Source organism: Scyliorhinus torazame, chromosome 23, assembly GCF_047496885.1.
Source record: "Scyliorhinus torazame isolate Kashiwa2021f chromosome 23, sScyTor2.1, whole genome shotgun sequence".
Lineage (NCBI taxonomy): Eukaryota > Metazoa > Chordata > Chondrichthyes > Carcharhiniformes > Scyliorhinidae > Scyliorhinus > Scyliorhinus torazame.
In genome coordinates, this window is record NC_092729.1 from 55,007,512 (window position 1) to 55,020,219 (window position 12,708).

At 52.0% G+C, this 12,708-nt stretch overlaps 1 long non-coding RNA gene across 1 annotated transcript; it reads left to right on the forward strand.

Moving 5' to 3' along the window:
• The first annotated feature begins 589 nt into the window (after window positions 1-589).
• On the forward strand, window positions 590-10,474 carry LOC140399607 (uncharacterized). Its single transcript, XR_011937758.1, has 2 exons — window positions 590-1,084; window positions 10,173-10,474. It is a non-coding gene; the product is annotated as an uncharacterized lncRNA (long non-coding RNA).
• Window positions 10,475-12,708: the final 2,234 nt, after the last annotated feature.

The following is a 12,708-nucleotide window of genomic DNA, read 5'->3' on the forward strand; positions in this document are numbered from 1 at the left end:
CCTTCTTGTAAGGCCTCGCCTTCCGTGGAAGACATCCCAGTGATCAAACAAATTGAAGCCCTCCCTTCTGCACTAGTTCTTTAGCCACGTGTTCATCTGCACTATATCGCTGTTGCTAGCCTTGCGAGTACATGGCACCTGGAGTATTCCTGAGATTACTACCCTAGAGGATTTGCTTTTTAATATTGTACCGAGCTGCGTAAATTGCAGTTACAGGACCTCGCTACTGCTTCTCCTATGTCATTGGTGCCAATGTGGGCAATGACCTCTGTCTGATTTCCTCCCGTTTGAAGATGCTCTGTAGCCGCTCAGAGACATCCAGGACCTTGGCATCAGGGAGGCAAACTACCAACCTGGAGTCCTTTCGCGGCCACAGAAGCGCCTTTCAGACGGGCAGCAAAGTGGCTGCAGTCTTGAAGGGCCGAAGGGCCTGCTCTTGTGCTGTAATTTGCTTTGCTCTTGTTTTCCTTCGTTGTGACGTGATGCATTTTGACAAGAGTGATAGGGAGGGACTACACGGAAATAATGTCTCCGGTCTGAAGAGTGCAGGGATACAGTGTCCGGACCTACATGTGGATAGGCATCTGAAGGTGGCCTTACACAACGCGACAGGGTCTAAGATACAGATGTGCTTCACAAAAAAGGACGTTCGTCCAAATTCAGGGGTTTTGATGAACATTTTTACAGGCACTGTGTCTGTATATGCACTCTAAGCACAGCTTCATTTCGGAGGGAGAGGCTGTCAGCAAGAGGAACACATCATGTGGAACACTAGCGAGGTACACTGCTGTCCCCTTTAGATTTTTAAACTAAACAGCTGTGTGGATCTGGCTTTGCTCAAGGCGACATTCATGGAAATAAGGCAGCATTAAGGAAAACAGTTTCCAATGATATCACCAGGAAGCAGACACGCCCGCTCGTGGGATTATAAAAGCAGCAACACTCCGCGATTAGATAGAGAGCAGATCTACACCAGCATTCTGACCGTAACTCTGACAGACCCCAGTGAAGATGCAGAAAGCGCTGTTCCTGGTGCTTGTACTTCTCGTGCTGACTCAGAGCAATCCTACTGGAGCGAGACCAGGTATTATGGAAGGAAGTAAGAATCTCTGAACGTTCTCCAACACTAAAGCCGCTGGGGTTCATGCAGATTAATTTTAAATCGATTGTATTTGCTTTGAATGCAATGGTTTGATAGGTTAAGAGATGTGGATTGTGAGATTCTAAAACAAACTGAAGAATTCAGGATAAACAATCTCCATTGGTAAATCTCTGATATTTTAGTCACTATCGGAGTGTTTCGCGGGGCTTGTTGGTTTTGTGAGCTGGTCCACACGGATCAATAATGAAACCACAAGTTACTGAGCGGGGCACGTTGCTGGGTCAAAGTGGGATCATTGATCCGGATAGCAAACTCTGTCATTGTCCTTATTGCAGAATTCAGTTACTGCTCCCGGTCACTGACACTGCTACAGATTGTGAGAGTGTGGACTGTGTGTGAAGACAGGATCAGCATCTCCATCAGCTATTTCTCCCCATTTAATTTTCACTGTACTTCGGTACAGGAGGTAGAGGGAGGTAGTGAGTTTGTACAGACTAGGAGGAGGGAGGGAGGGTGTTGATGTAGACCAGGAGGTAGAGGGACGGAGTGACTTTGTGCAGACCAGGAGGTTGAGGGTGTGAATTTGTAAAGACCAGGAGGTGGAGGGAGTGAGTTTGTACAGACCAGGAGCTGGAGGGTGTGAGTTTGTACAGACCAGGAGGTGGAGGGTGTCAGTTTGTGCAGACCAGGAGTTGGAGGGAGGGAGTTTCTACAGACCAGGAGGTGGAGGGAGGGAGTTTGTACTGACCAGGAGGTGGAGGTAGGGAGTTTGTACAGACGAGGAGGTGGAGGGAGGGAGTTTTTACAGACCAGGAGGTGGAGGGAGTGAATTTGTACAGACCAGGAGGTGGAGGGCGTGAGTTTGTACAGACGAGGAGGAGAGGGAGTGAGATTGTACAGACCAGGAGGTGGAGGGAGGGAGTTTGTACAGACCAGGATGTGGAGGGTGTGAGTTTGTACAGACCAGGAGGTGGAGTGAGTTAGTTTGTACAGACGAGGTTGTGGAGGGAGTGAGTTTGTACAGACCAGGAGGTGGAGGGAGATAGTTTGTACAGACCAGGAGGTGGAGGGAGTGAGTATGTGAAGACCAGGAGGAGGAGGGAGTGAGGGAGTTTGTACAGACCAGGAAGTGGAGGGAGTGAGTTTGTACAGACCAGGAGGTTGAGGGAGTGACTTTGTACAGACCAGGAGGTGGAGGGCGTGAGTTTGTACAGACCAGGAGGTGGAGGGAGGGAGTTGGCACAGTCCAGGAGGTGGAGGCAGTGAGTTTGTACAGACCAGGAGGTGGAGGGAGTACGTTGGTGTAGACCAGGAGTTGGAGGGAGGGAGGGAGTTTGTACAGACCAGGAGGTGGAGGGAGGGAGTTTGTCAAGACCAGGAGGTGGAGGGAGGGAAGGAGTTTGTACAGACCAGGAGGTGGAGGGAGTGAGTTTGTAAACACCAGGAGGTGGAGGGAGCGAGTGTGTTTGTCCAGACCAGGAGGTGGAGGGAGGGAGTTTGTACGGACCAGGAGGTGGAGGGAGAGAGGGAGTTTGTACAGACCCAGAGGTGGAGGGAGGGAGTTTGTACAGATCAGGAGGTGGAGGGAGTGAGTTTGTACAGATCAGGATGTGGAGGGAGTGAGTTTGTACAGACCAGGAGGTGGAGGGAGTGAGTTTGTACAGACCAGGAGGTGGAGGGAGGGAGTGAGTTTGTACTGACCAGGAGGTGGAGGTAGGGAGTTTGTACAGACCAGGAGGTGGAGGGAGGGAGTTTGTACAGACCAGGAGGTGGAGGGAGGGAGTTTGTACTGACCAGGAGGTGGAGGTAGGGAGTTTGTACAGACCAGGAGGTGGAGGGAGGGAGTTTGTACTGACCAGGAGGTGGAGGTAGGGAGTTTGTACTGACCAGGAGGTGGAGGTAGGGAGTTTGTACAGACCAGGAGGTGGAGTGAGGGAGTTTTTACAGACCAGGAGGTGGAGGGAGTGAGTTTGTAAACACCAGGAGGTGGAGGGAGGGAGTTTGTAAACACCAGGAGGTGGAGGGAGGGAGTTTTACAGACCAGGAGGTGGAAGAGGGAGGGAGTTTGTACAGACAAGGAGGTGGAGGGAGTGAGTTTGTACAGACCAGAGGGTGGAGGGAGTGCGTTTGTACAGACCAGGATGTGGAGGGAGTGAGTTTGTACAGAGCAGGAGGTGGAGGGAGGGAGTTTGTACAGACCAGAGGGTGGAGGGAGTGCGTTTGTACAGACCAGGATGTGGAGGGAGTGAGTTTGTACAGACCAGGAGGTGGAGGGTGTGAGTTTGTGCTGACCAGGAGGTGGAGGGAGGGGGTTTGTGCAGACCAGGAGGTGGAGTGAGTGAGTCCGTACAGACCAGGAAGTGGAGGGCGGGAGTCTATTTGTACAGACCAGGAGGTGGAGGGAGGGCGTGATTTTTTATAGACCAGGAGTTGGACGGTGTGCGTTTGTACAGAGCAGGATTTGGAGGGAGGGCCTGTGTTTGTCCAGACCAGGAGGTGGAGGGAATGTGTTTGTACAGACCTGGAGGTGGAGGGAGGGAGGGAGTTTGTACAGACCAGGAGGTGGATGGAGGAAGTGAGTTTGTACAGACCAGGAGGTGGTGGGAGGGAGTGAGCTTGTACAGATGAGGAGGAGGGGGGAGTGAGATTGTACAGACCAGGAGGTGGAGGGAGTGAGTTTGTGCAGACCAGGAGGTGGAATGAGTGAGTTTGTACAGACCAGGAGGTGGTGGGAGGGAGTTTGTACAGACCAGGAGGTGGTGGGTGTGAGTTTGTACAGACCAGGAGGTGGAGGGAGTGAGTTTGTGCAGACCAGGAGGTGGACGGAGTGAGTTTGTACAGACCAGGATGTGGAGGGAGTGAGTTTGTGCAGACCAGGAGGTGGAGTGAGTGAGTTTGTACAGACCAGGAAGTGGAGGGAGGGAGTCTATTTGTACAGACCAGGAAGTGGAGGGAGTGAGTGAGTTTGTACAGACAAGGAGTTGGAGGGTGTGCATTTTTACAGAGCAGGATGTGGAGGGAGGGCATGTGTTTGTCCGGAACAGGAGGTGGAGGGAATGTGTTTGTACAGACCAGGAGGTGGTGGGAGGGAGAGAGTTTGTACAGACCAGGCGGTGGATGGAGTAAGTGAGTTTGTGCAGACCAGGAGGTGAAGGGCGTGAGTTTGTACAGACCAGGAGGTGGGGCGAGGGAGTTTGTACAGACCAGGAGGTGGATGGAGGAAGTTTGTACAGACCAGGAGATGGAGTGAGTGAGTTTGTACAGACCAGGAAGTGGAGGGAGGGAGTCTATTTGTACAGACCAGGAAGTGGAGGGAGTGAGTGAGTTTGTACAGACCAGGAGTTGGAGGGTGTCATGATATTCAAACACACACATCATGATAGACACACCAACAGACAAATCAGAACACACAACACCACAACCAATGACAGAAAGATATAAAAGCACAGACACGACCCCCGGTAGTCAGTATTAGCTGCAGAGGAGAACCAGGACACATCTGTTACCAAACACACTCAGGGAGACAGCACGTGCAGAGTATCCAGAACGAACTGTATTATAAGAGTTATAATAAAATAGAGTTGTACCACATACAACTGTGTTGGCTCATCTGTGCACCAGAGCACCCAACACCACAGAGGGTGTGCGTTTTTACAGAGCAGGATGTGGAGGACGGGCATGTGTTTGTCCGGAACAGGAGGTGGAGGGAATGTGTTTGTACAGACCAGGAGGTGGTGGGAGGGAGAGAGTTTGTACAGACCAGGCGGTGGATGGAGGAAGTGAGTTTGTGCAGACCAGGAGGTGAAGGGCGTGAGTTTGTACAGACCAGGAGGTTGGGCGAGGGAGTTTGTACAGACCAGGAGGTGGAGGGAGTGAGTTTGTACAGAACGGGAGGGTGAGGGAGGGAATTTGCACTGAACAGGAGGTGGAGGCAGTGGGTTTGTACAGACCAGGAGGTGGGAGGGTGTGAGTTTGTGCAGACCAGGAGGTGGAGGGAGTGAGTTTGTGCAGACCAGGAGGTGGTGGGTGTGAGTTTGTACAGACCAGGAGGTGGAGGGAGTGAGTTTGTACAGACCAGGAGGTGGAGGGAGTGAGTTTGTACAGACCAGCAAGTGGAGGGAGGGAGGGAGTTTGTACAGACCAGGAGGTGGCGGGTGTGAGTTTGTGCAGACCAGGAGGTGGTGGGTGTGAGTTTGTACGGACCAGCAAGTGGAGGGAGGGAGGGAGTTTGTACAGACCAGGAGGTGGCGGGTGTGAGTTTGTACAGGCCAGGAGGTGGCGGGTGTGAGTTTGTACAGACCAGCAAGTGGAGGGAGGGAGGGAGTTTGTACAGACCAGGAGGTGGCGGGTGTGAGTTTGTACAGACCAGCAAGTGGAGGGAGGGAGGGAGTTTGTACAGACCAGGAGGTGGAGGGAGTGAATTTGTACATACCAGGAGGTGGAGGGAGGGAGTTTGTACATACCAGGAGGTGGAGGGAGGGAGTTTGTACAGACCAGCAGGTGGAGGGAGGGAGGGGGTTTGTACAGACCAGGAGGTGGAGGGAGTGAGTTTGTACATACCAGGAGGTGGAGGGAGTGAGTTTGTACAGACCAGGAGGTGGAGGGAGTGAATTTGTACAGACCAGGAGGTGGAGGGAGGGAGTTTGTACAGACCAGGAGGTGGAGGGAGGGAGGTAGTTTGTACACACCAGCAGGTGGAGGGAGGGAGGGAGTTTGTACAGACCAGGAGATGGAGGGAGGGAGTGAATTTGTACAGACCCGGAGGTGGAGGGAGGGAGTTTGTACAGACCAGGAGGTGGAGGGAGGTAGTTTGTACACACCAGCAGGTGGAGGGAGTGAGTATGTGAAGACCAGGAGGAGGAGGGAGTGAGGGAGTTTGTACAGACCAGGAAGTGGAGGGAGTGAGTTTGTACAGACCAGGAGGTTGAGGGAGTGACTTTGTACAGACCAGGAGGTGGAGGGCGTGAGTTTGTACAGACCAGGAGGTGGAGGGAGGGAGTTGGCACAGTCCAGGAGGTGGAGGCAGTGAGTTTGTACAGACCAGGAGGTGGAGGGAGTACGTTGGTGTAGACCAGGAGTTGGAGGGAGGGAGGGAGTTTGTACAGACCAGGAGGTGGAGGGAGGGAGTTTGTCAAGACCAGGAGGTGGAGGGAGGGAAGGAGTTTGTACAGACCAGGAGGTGGAGGGAGTGAGTTTGTAAACACCAGGAGGTGGAGGGAGCGAGTGTGTTTGTCCAGACCAGGAGGTGGAGGGAGGGAGTTTGTACGGACCAGGAGGTGGAGGGAGAGAGGGAGTTTGTACAGACCCAGAGGTGGAGGGAGGGAGTTTGTACAGATCAGGAGGTGGAGGGAGTGAGTTTGTACAGATCAGGATGTGGAGGGAGTGAGTTTGTACAGACCAGGAGGTGGAGGGAGTGAGTTTGTACAGACCAGGAGGTGGAGGGAGGGAGTGAGTTTGTACTGACCAGGAGGTGGAGGTAGGGAGTTTGTACAGACCAGGAGGTGGAGGGAGGGAGTTTGTACAGACCAGGAGGTGGAGGGAGGGAGTTTGTACTGACCAGGAGGTGGAGGTAGGGAGTTTGTACAGACCAGGAGGTGGAGGGAGGGAGTTTGTACTGACCAGGAGGTGGAGGTAGGGAGTTTGTACTGACCAGGAGGTGGAGGTAGGGAGTTTGTACAGACCAGGAGGTGGAGTGAGGGAGTTTTTACAGACCAGGAGGTGGAGGGAGTGAGTTTGTAAACACCAGGAGGTGGAGGGAGGGAGTTTGTAAACACCAGGAGGTGGAGGGAGGGAGTTTTACAGACCAGGAGGTGGAAGAGGGAGGGAGTTTGTACAGACAAGGAGGTGGAGGGAGTGAGTTTGTACAGACCAGAGGGTGGAGGGAGTGCGTTTGTACAGACCAGGATGTGGAGGGAGTGAGTTTGTACAGAGCAGGAGGTGGAGGGAGGGAGTTTGTACAGACCAGAGGGTGGAGGGAGTGCGTTTGTACAGACCAGGATGTGGAGGGAGTGAGTTTGTACAGACCAGGAGGTGGAGGGTGTGAGTTTGTGCTGACCAGGAGGTGGAGGGAGGGGGTTTGTGCAGACCAGGAGGTGGAGTGAGTGAGTCCGTACAGACCAGGAAGTGGAGGGCGGGAGTCTATTTGTACAGACCAGGAGGTGGAGGGAGGGCGTGATTTTTTATAGACCAGGAGTTGGACGGTGTGCGTTTGTACAGAGCAGGATTTGGAGGGAGGGCCTGTGTTTGTCCAGACCAGGAGGTGGAGGGAATGTGTTTGTACAGACCTGGAGGTGGAGGGAGGGAGGGAGTTTGTACAGACCAGGAGGTGGATGGAGGAAGTGAGTTTGTACAGACCAGGAGGTGGTGGGAGGGAGTGAGCTTGTACAGATGAGGAGGAGGGGGGAGTGAGATTGTACAGACCAGGAGGTGGAGGGAGTGAGTTTGTGCAGACCAGGAGGTGGAATGAGTGAGTTTGTACAGACCAGGAGGTGGTGGGAGGGAGTTTGTACAGACCAGGAGGTGGTGAGTGTGAGTTTGTACAGACCAGGAGGTGGAGGGAGTGAGTTTGTGCAGACCAGGAGGTGGACGGAGTGAGTTTGTACAGACCAGGATGTGGAGGGAGTGAGTTTGTGCAGACCAGGAGGTGGAGTGAGTGAGTTTGTACAGACCAGGAAGTGGAGGGAGGGAGTCTATTTGTACAGACCAGGAAGTGGAGGGAGTGAGTGAGTTTGTACAGACAAGGAGTTGGAGGGTGTGCATTTTTACAGAGCAGGATGTGGAGGGAGGGCATGTGTTTGTCCGGAACAGGAGGTGGAGGGAATGTGTTTGTACAGACCAGGAGGTGGTGGGAGGGAGAGAGTTTGTACAGACCAGGCGGTGGATGGAGTAAGTGAGTTTGTGCAGACCAGGAGGTGAAGGGCGTGAGTTTGTACAGACCAGGAGGTGGGGCGAGGGAGTTTGTACAGACCAGGAGGTGGATGGAGGAAGTTTGTACAGACCAGGAGATGGAGTGAGTGAGTTTGTACAGACCAGGAAGTGGAGGGAGGGAGTCTATTTGTACAGACCAGGAAGTGGAGGGAGTGAGTGAGTTTGTACAGACCAGGAGTTGGAGGGTGTCATGATATTCAAACACACACATCATGATAGACACACCAACAGACAAATCAGAACACACAACACCACAACCAATGACAGAAAGATATAAAAGCACAGACACGACCCCCGGTAGTCAGTATTAGCTGCAGAGGAGAACCAGGACACATCTGTTACCAAACACACTCAGGGAGACAGCACGTGCAGAGTATCCAGAACGAACTGTATTATAAGAGTTATAATAAAATAGAGTTGTACCACATACAACTGTGTTGGCTCATCTGTGCACCAGAGCACCCAACACCACAGAGGGTGTGCGTTTTTACAGAGCAGGATGTGGAGGACGGGCATGTGTTTGTCCGGAACAGGAGGTGGAGGGAATGTGTTTGTACAGACCAGGAGGTGGTGGGAGGGAGAGAGTTTGTACAGACCAGGCGGTGGATGGAGGAAGTGAGTTTGTGCAGACCAGGAGGTGAAGGGCGTGAGTTTGTACAGACCAGGAGGTTGGGCGAGGGAGTTTGTACAGACCAGGAGGTGGAGGGAGTGAGTTTGTACAGAACGGGAGGGTGAGGGAGGGAATTTGCACTGAACAGGAGGTGGAGGCAGTGGGTTTGTACAGACCAGGAGGTGGGAGGGTGTGAGTTTGTGCAGACCAGGAGGTGGAGGGAGTGAGTTTGTGCAGACCAGGAGGTGGTGGGTGTGAGTTTGTACAGACCAGGAGGTGGAGGGAGTGAGTTTGTACAGACCAGGAGGTGGAGGGAGTGAGTTTGTACAGACCAGCAAGTGGAGGGAGGGAGGGAGTTTGTACAGACCAGGAGGTGGCGGGTGTGAGTTTGTGCAGACCAGGAGGTGGTGGGTGTGAGTTTGTACGGACCAGCAAGTGGAGGGAGGGAGGGAGTTTGTACAGACCAGGAGGTGGCGGGTGTGAGTTTGTACAGGCCAGGAGGTGGCGGGTGTGAGTTTGTACAGACCAGCAAGTGGAGGGAGGGAGGGAGTTTGTACAGACCAGGAGGTGGCGGGTGTGAGTTTGTACAGACCAGCAAGTGGAGGGAGGGAGGGAGTTTGTACAGACCAGGAGGTGGAGGGAGTGAATTTGTACATACCAGGAGGTGGAGGGAGGGAGTTTGTACATACCAGGAGGTGGAGGGAGGGAGTTTGTACAGACCAGCAGGTGGAGGGAGGGAGGGGGTTTGTACAGACCAGGAGGTGGAGGGAGTGAGTTTGTACATACCAGGAGGTGGAGGGAGTGAGTTTGTACAGACCAGGAGGTGGAGGGAGTGAATTTGTACAGACCAGGAGGTGGAGGGAGGGAGTTTGTACAGACCAGGAGGTGGAGGGAGGGAGGTAGTTTGTACACACCAGCAGGTGGAGGGAGGGAGGGAGTTTGTACAGACCAGGAGATGGAGGGAGGGAGTGAATTTGTACAGACCCGGAGGTGGAGGGAGGGAGTTTGTACAGACCAGGAGGTGGAGGGAGGTAGTTTGTACACACCAGCAGGTGGAGGGAGGGAGGGAGTTTGTACAGACCAGGAGATGGAAGGAGGGAGTGAATTTGTACAGACCAGGAGGTGGAGGGAGGGAGTGAGTTTGTACAGACCAGCAGGTGGAGGGCGGGAGTTTGTGCAGACCAGCAGGTGGAGGGAGGGAGGGAGTTTGTACAGACCAGGAGGTGGAGGGAGGGAGGGAGTTTGTACAGACCAGGAGGTGGAGGGAGTGTGTTTGTACAGACCAGCAGGTGGAGGGAGGGAATGAGTTTGTTCCGACCAGGAGGTGGGGAGACGGAGTGGGTTTATACAAGTCTGGGAGTGGGAGGCTGTAAACTGTGGAATATTATTATATACAACAAACCTAATGTTGCTGCTTTGTGCCGAGTGTGTCCCTGTCAGGCTGAGAGATTCTGCTTTCTGTTTTCTCATTGTTCTCCATCAGGCTGAACAACCCGTAATTAATTCCTTCATCATGTTTTCTTTTACTCTTAGACGGTTATAAATCAAAAACTCCGATGTTGGAGGCCAGAATCAGTGATCCGTCAGTCACTGAGAAGATTGCACGTGACTTTCTCCCTTCCCAAAACGATGATGGGTCAAATTCGGATTGAAGGTAAAGATGAATGATCCAGTGAGGGGCGACCATCAACCCGGGATCTCCATGTTCTCTCTGAATGGAAGCTTCTTTCCTGGACAACAGGCTAATTTATTACTTCACTCCTCTAACACCTGACCTTGTATTCCTGCTGTCTGGATAATGGCCTGTAATCAGAAATAAAACTTACTGCATTGGTCACTGCTTCATGTCTTGTTAACCCTCAGGATCAGGCTGTCTGTAGCGAAGGTGTCCGGTTTGAATTGAGGCTGGGAACAGATGTGTACATTCCAGATAAAGGGGAGGGGAGGTCGATGCAAATGGTCTGAGATAAGATAGGGGGCCACAATATCAGCTCTCTGACCACTTACATGTGAGGATGTCTCAAGTACTGGGCTATGGAGAACGAGCTGGGGGTCTGGAAGTGATAGAAGGTAACCATGGAAATGGTTCTGGAGCTCGGCAATTGATTCAGAAAATAGGGGAGGGATTTAGTGGGTGAGTAAGAGGATGGTGAAGTGATTCAGAGGATGGTGCAGGAGATCAGAGTGTGGAGGAAATGTTCAGTGGGTGCTGAGGTTTGCTTTCATTTTCCAGGGCACCCCGGATGTTTTCAGAACACCACAAAAGTTTTCCCGGAACCGTTAACGGTTTCTCGGCGCCGCGAACTGCATTGAGGCGCCATGGAGGGGTTCAAGGCACGGTGAAGTGTTTCTGAACGCCATGGAGTGTTTCAGAACACAGTTACGGGTTTCTAGGTGCCATGGAACTGTTCGGAACACCGTGAAGCGTCTCCAGGCGCCATGGAGGGGTTCACGGATGAAGGGTCTCTCGTCGCCATGGAGGGGTTCACGGATGAAGGGTCTCTAGTCGCCATGGAGGGGTTCACGGATGAAGGGTCTCTCGTCGCCATGGAGGGGTTCAGGGTTCCTTGCAAGCTTTCTAGGCGCCATGGAGCGGTTCACGGATGAAGGGTCTCTAGTCGCCATGGAGCGGTTCACGGATGAAGGGTCTCTAGTCGCCATGGAGGGGTTCACGGATGAAGGGTCTCTAGTCGCCATGGAGCGGTTCACGGATGAAGGGTCTCTAGTCGCCATGGAGGGGTTCACGGATGAAGGGTCTCTAGTCGCCATGGAGGGGTTCACGGATGAAGGGTCTCTAGTCGCCATGGAGGGGTTCCGGACACGGTGCGGGGTTGGCGGTTACCGGAAAGGATATTAGAGGACTGTGAAAGATTTTAGCGCAAGGAATGAAATTCCTGCTGGAGGGGAAGGAGTTTTCTGCGTCACAGATGGATTGATCTTGCTACAAGATATTTGAACGGTCGGAGGGAGAAGAATAGTGAGGGGAATTTCCAGTGAGTGCAGATGGTGCTGGGAAACGTTTCAGTGGATAGGAAAGCGGTGGTGACGGGGGTCAAGGGAACTTAAATAATTTCAATGGGTGGGGAGGGAATGAGCGGCTAAGGAAGATTTTCAGTGTGTTTAGAAAGGATTCGGAGAGATGGGAATGACTGTCACTGGGTGCGGAAGGCAAAGAGAGGATGGGGAGGAGATTCGGTAAGCGACAAAAGGTATCAGGAATAGATGTAGAGGGGAGGCGGTGGCGTAGTGGTATTTCCATTGGACGAGTTAACCAAAGACTCAGAGACCCTAAGCACTGCTCTGGGGACGCAGGTTCAAGTCCCACCATGGCAGATGGTGACATTTGAATTCACTGAAAGTTTGATGGTGACCATGAAACAATTGTCGTAAAAACCCATCTGGTTCACAAATGTCCTTTCGGGAGGAAATCTGCCGCCTTTACCTGGTCCGGCCGACATGTGACGTCAGACCCACAGCTATGTTGTTGACTCTTAACAATCCATTTCGGATTGGCAGAAAATTCTGGCACAGACTGAGACGCCCACATCCCATGAACAAATTTTTAAAAGGTCCTTTGAATGAGTGTCCTACATGAAGCTAACATTAGAAACATATCCTTTTAAAAAATAGTTTATTTAACCTGTGTCCTGAATTTAACAGAGACTATTTAAGCCGTGTACAATATTAAATACAAACTACTTAAACAATGTGAGGTCATTAGAACATTTTCGTACATTAAATAGACCAATTAAACCGTTTCCGACAGAAAACCGCGTTGATTTAAATACCGTTCTGCATTCAAAAGAGAGTATTGAAAAAGTGTCCTCCTTTCAACAGAGAGAACTAAAATAGTGCCCTGGACCTACATTAAACGTAGAACATTTAAATAGTGACCTCCAGTCAACACAGATTATTTAAAAAGGTTCCTACGTTAAAGAGCCGATTTAAATAGTACTCTCCACGCAAAAATGGCCATTTAAACAGTTTCTTGTATTAAACAGAGACCATTTGAACAGTATACACACAAAAATCAAAGATAATTAAAACAATGTCCAACATTAAACAGGGA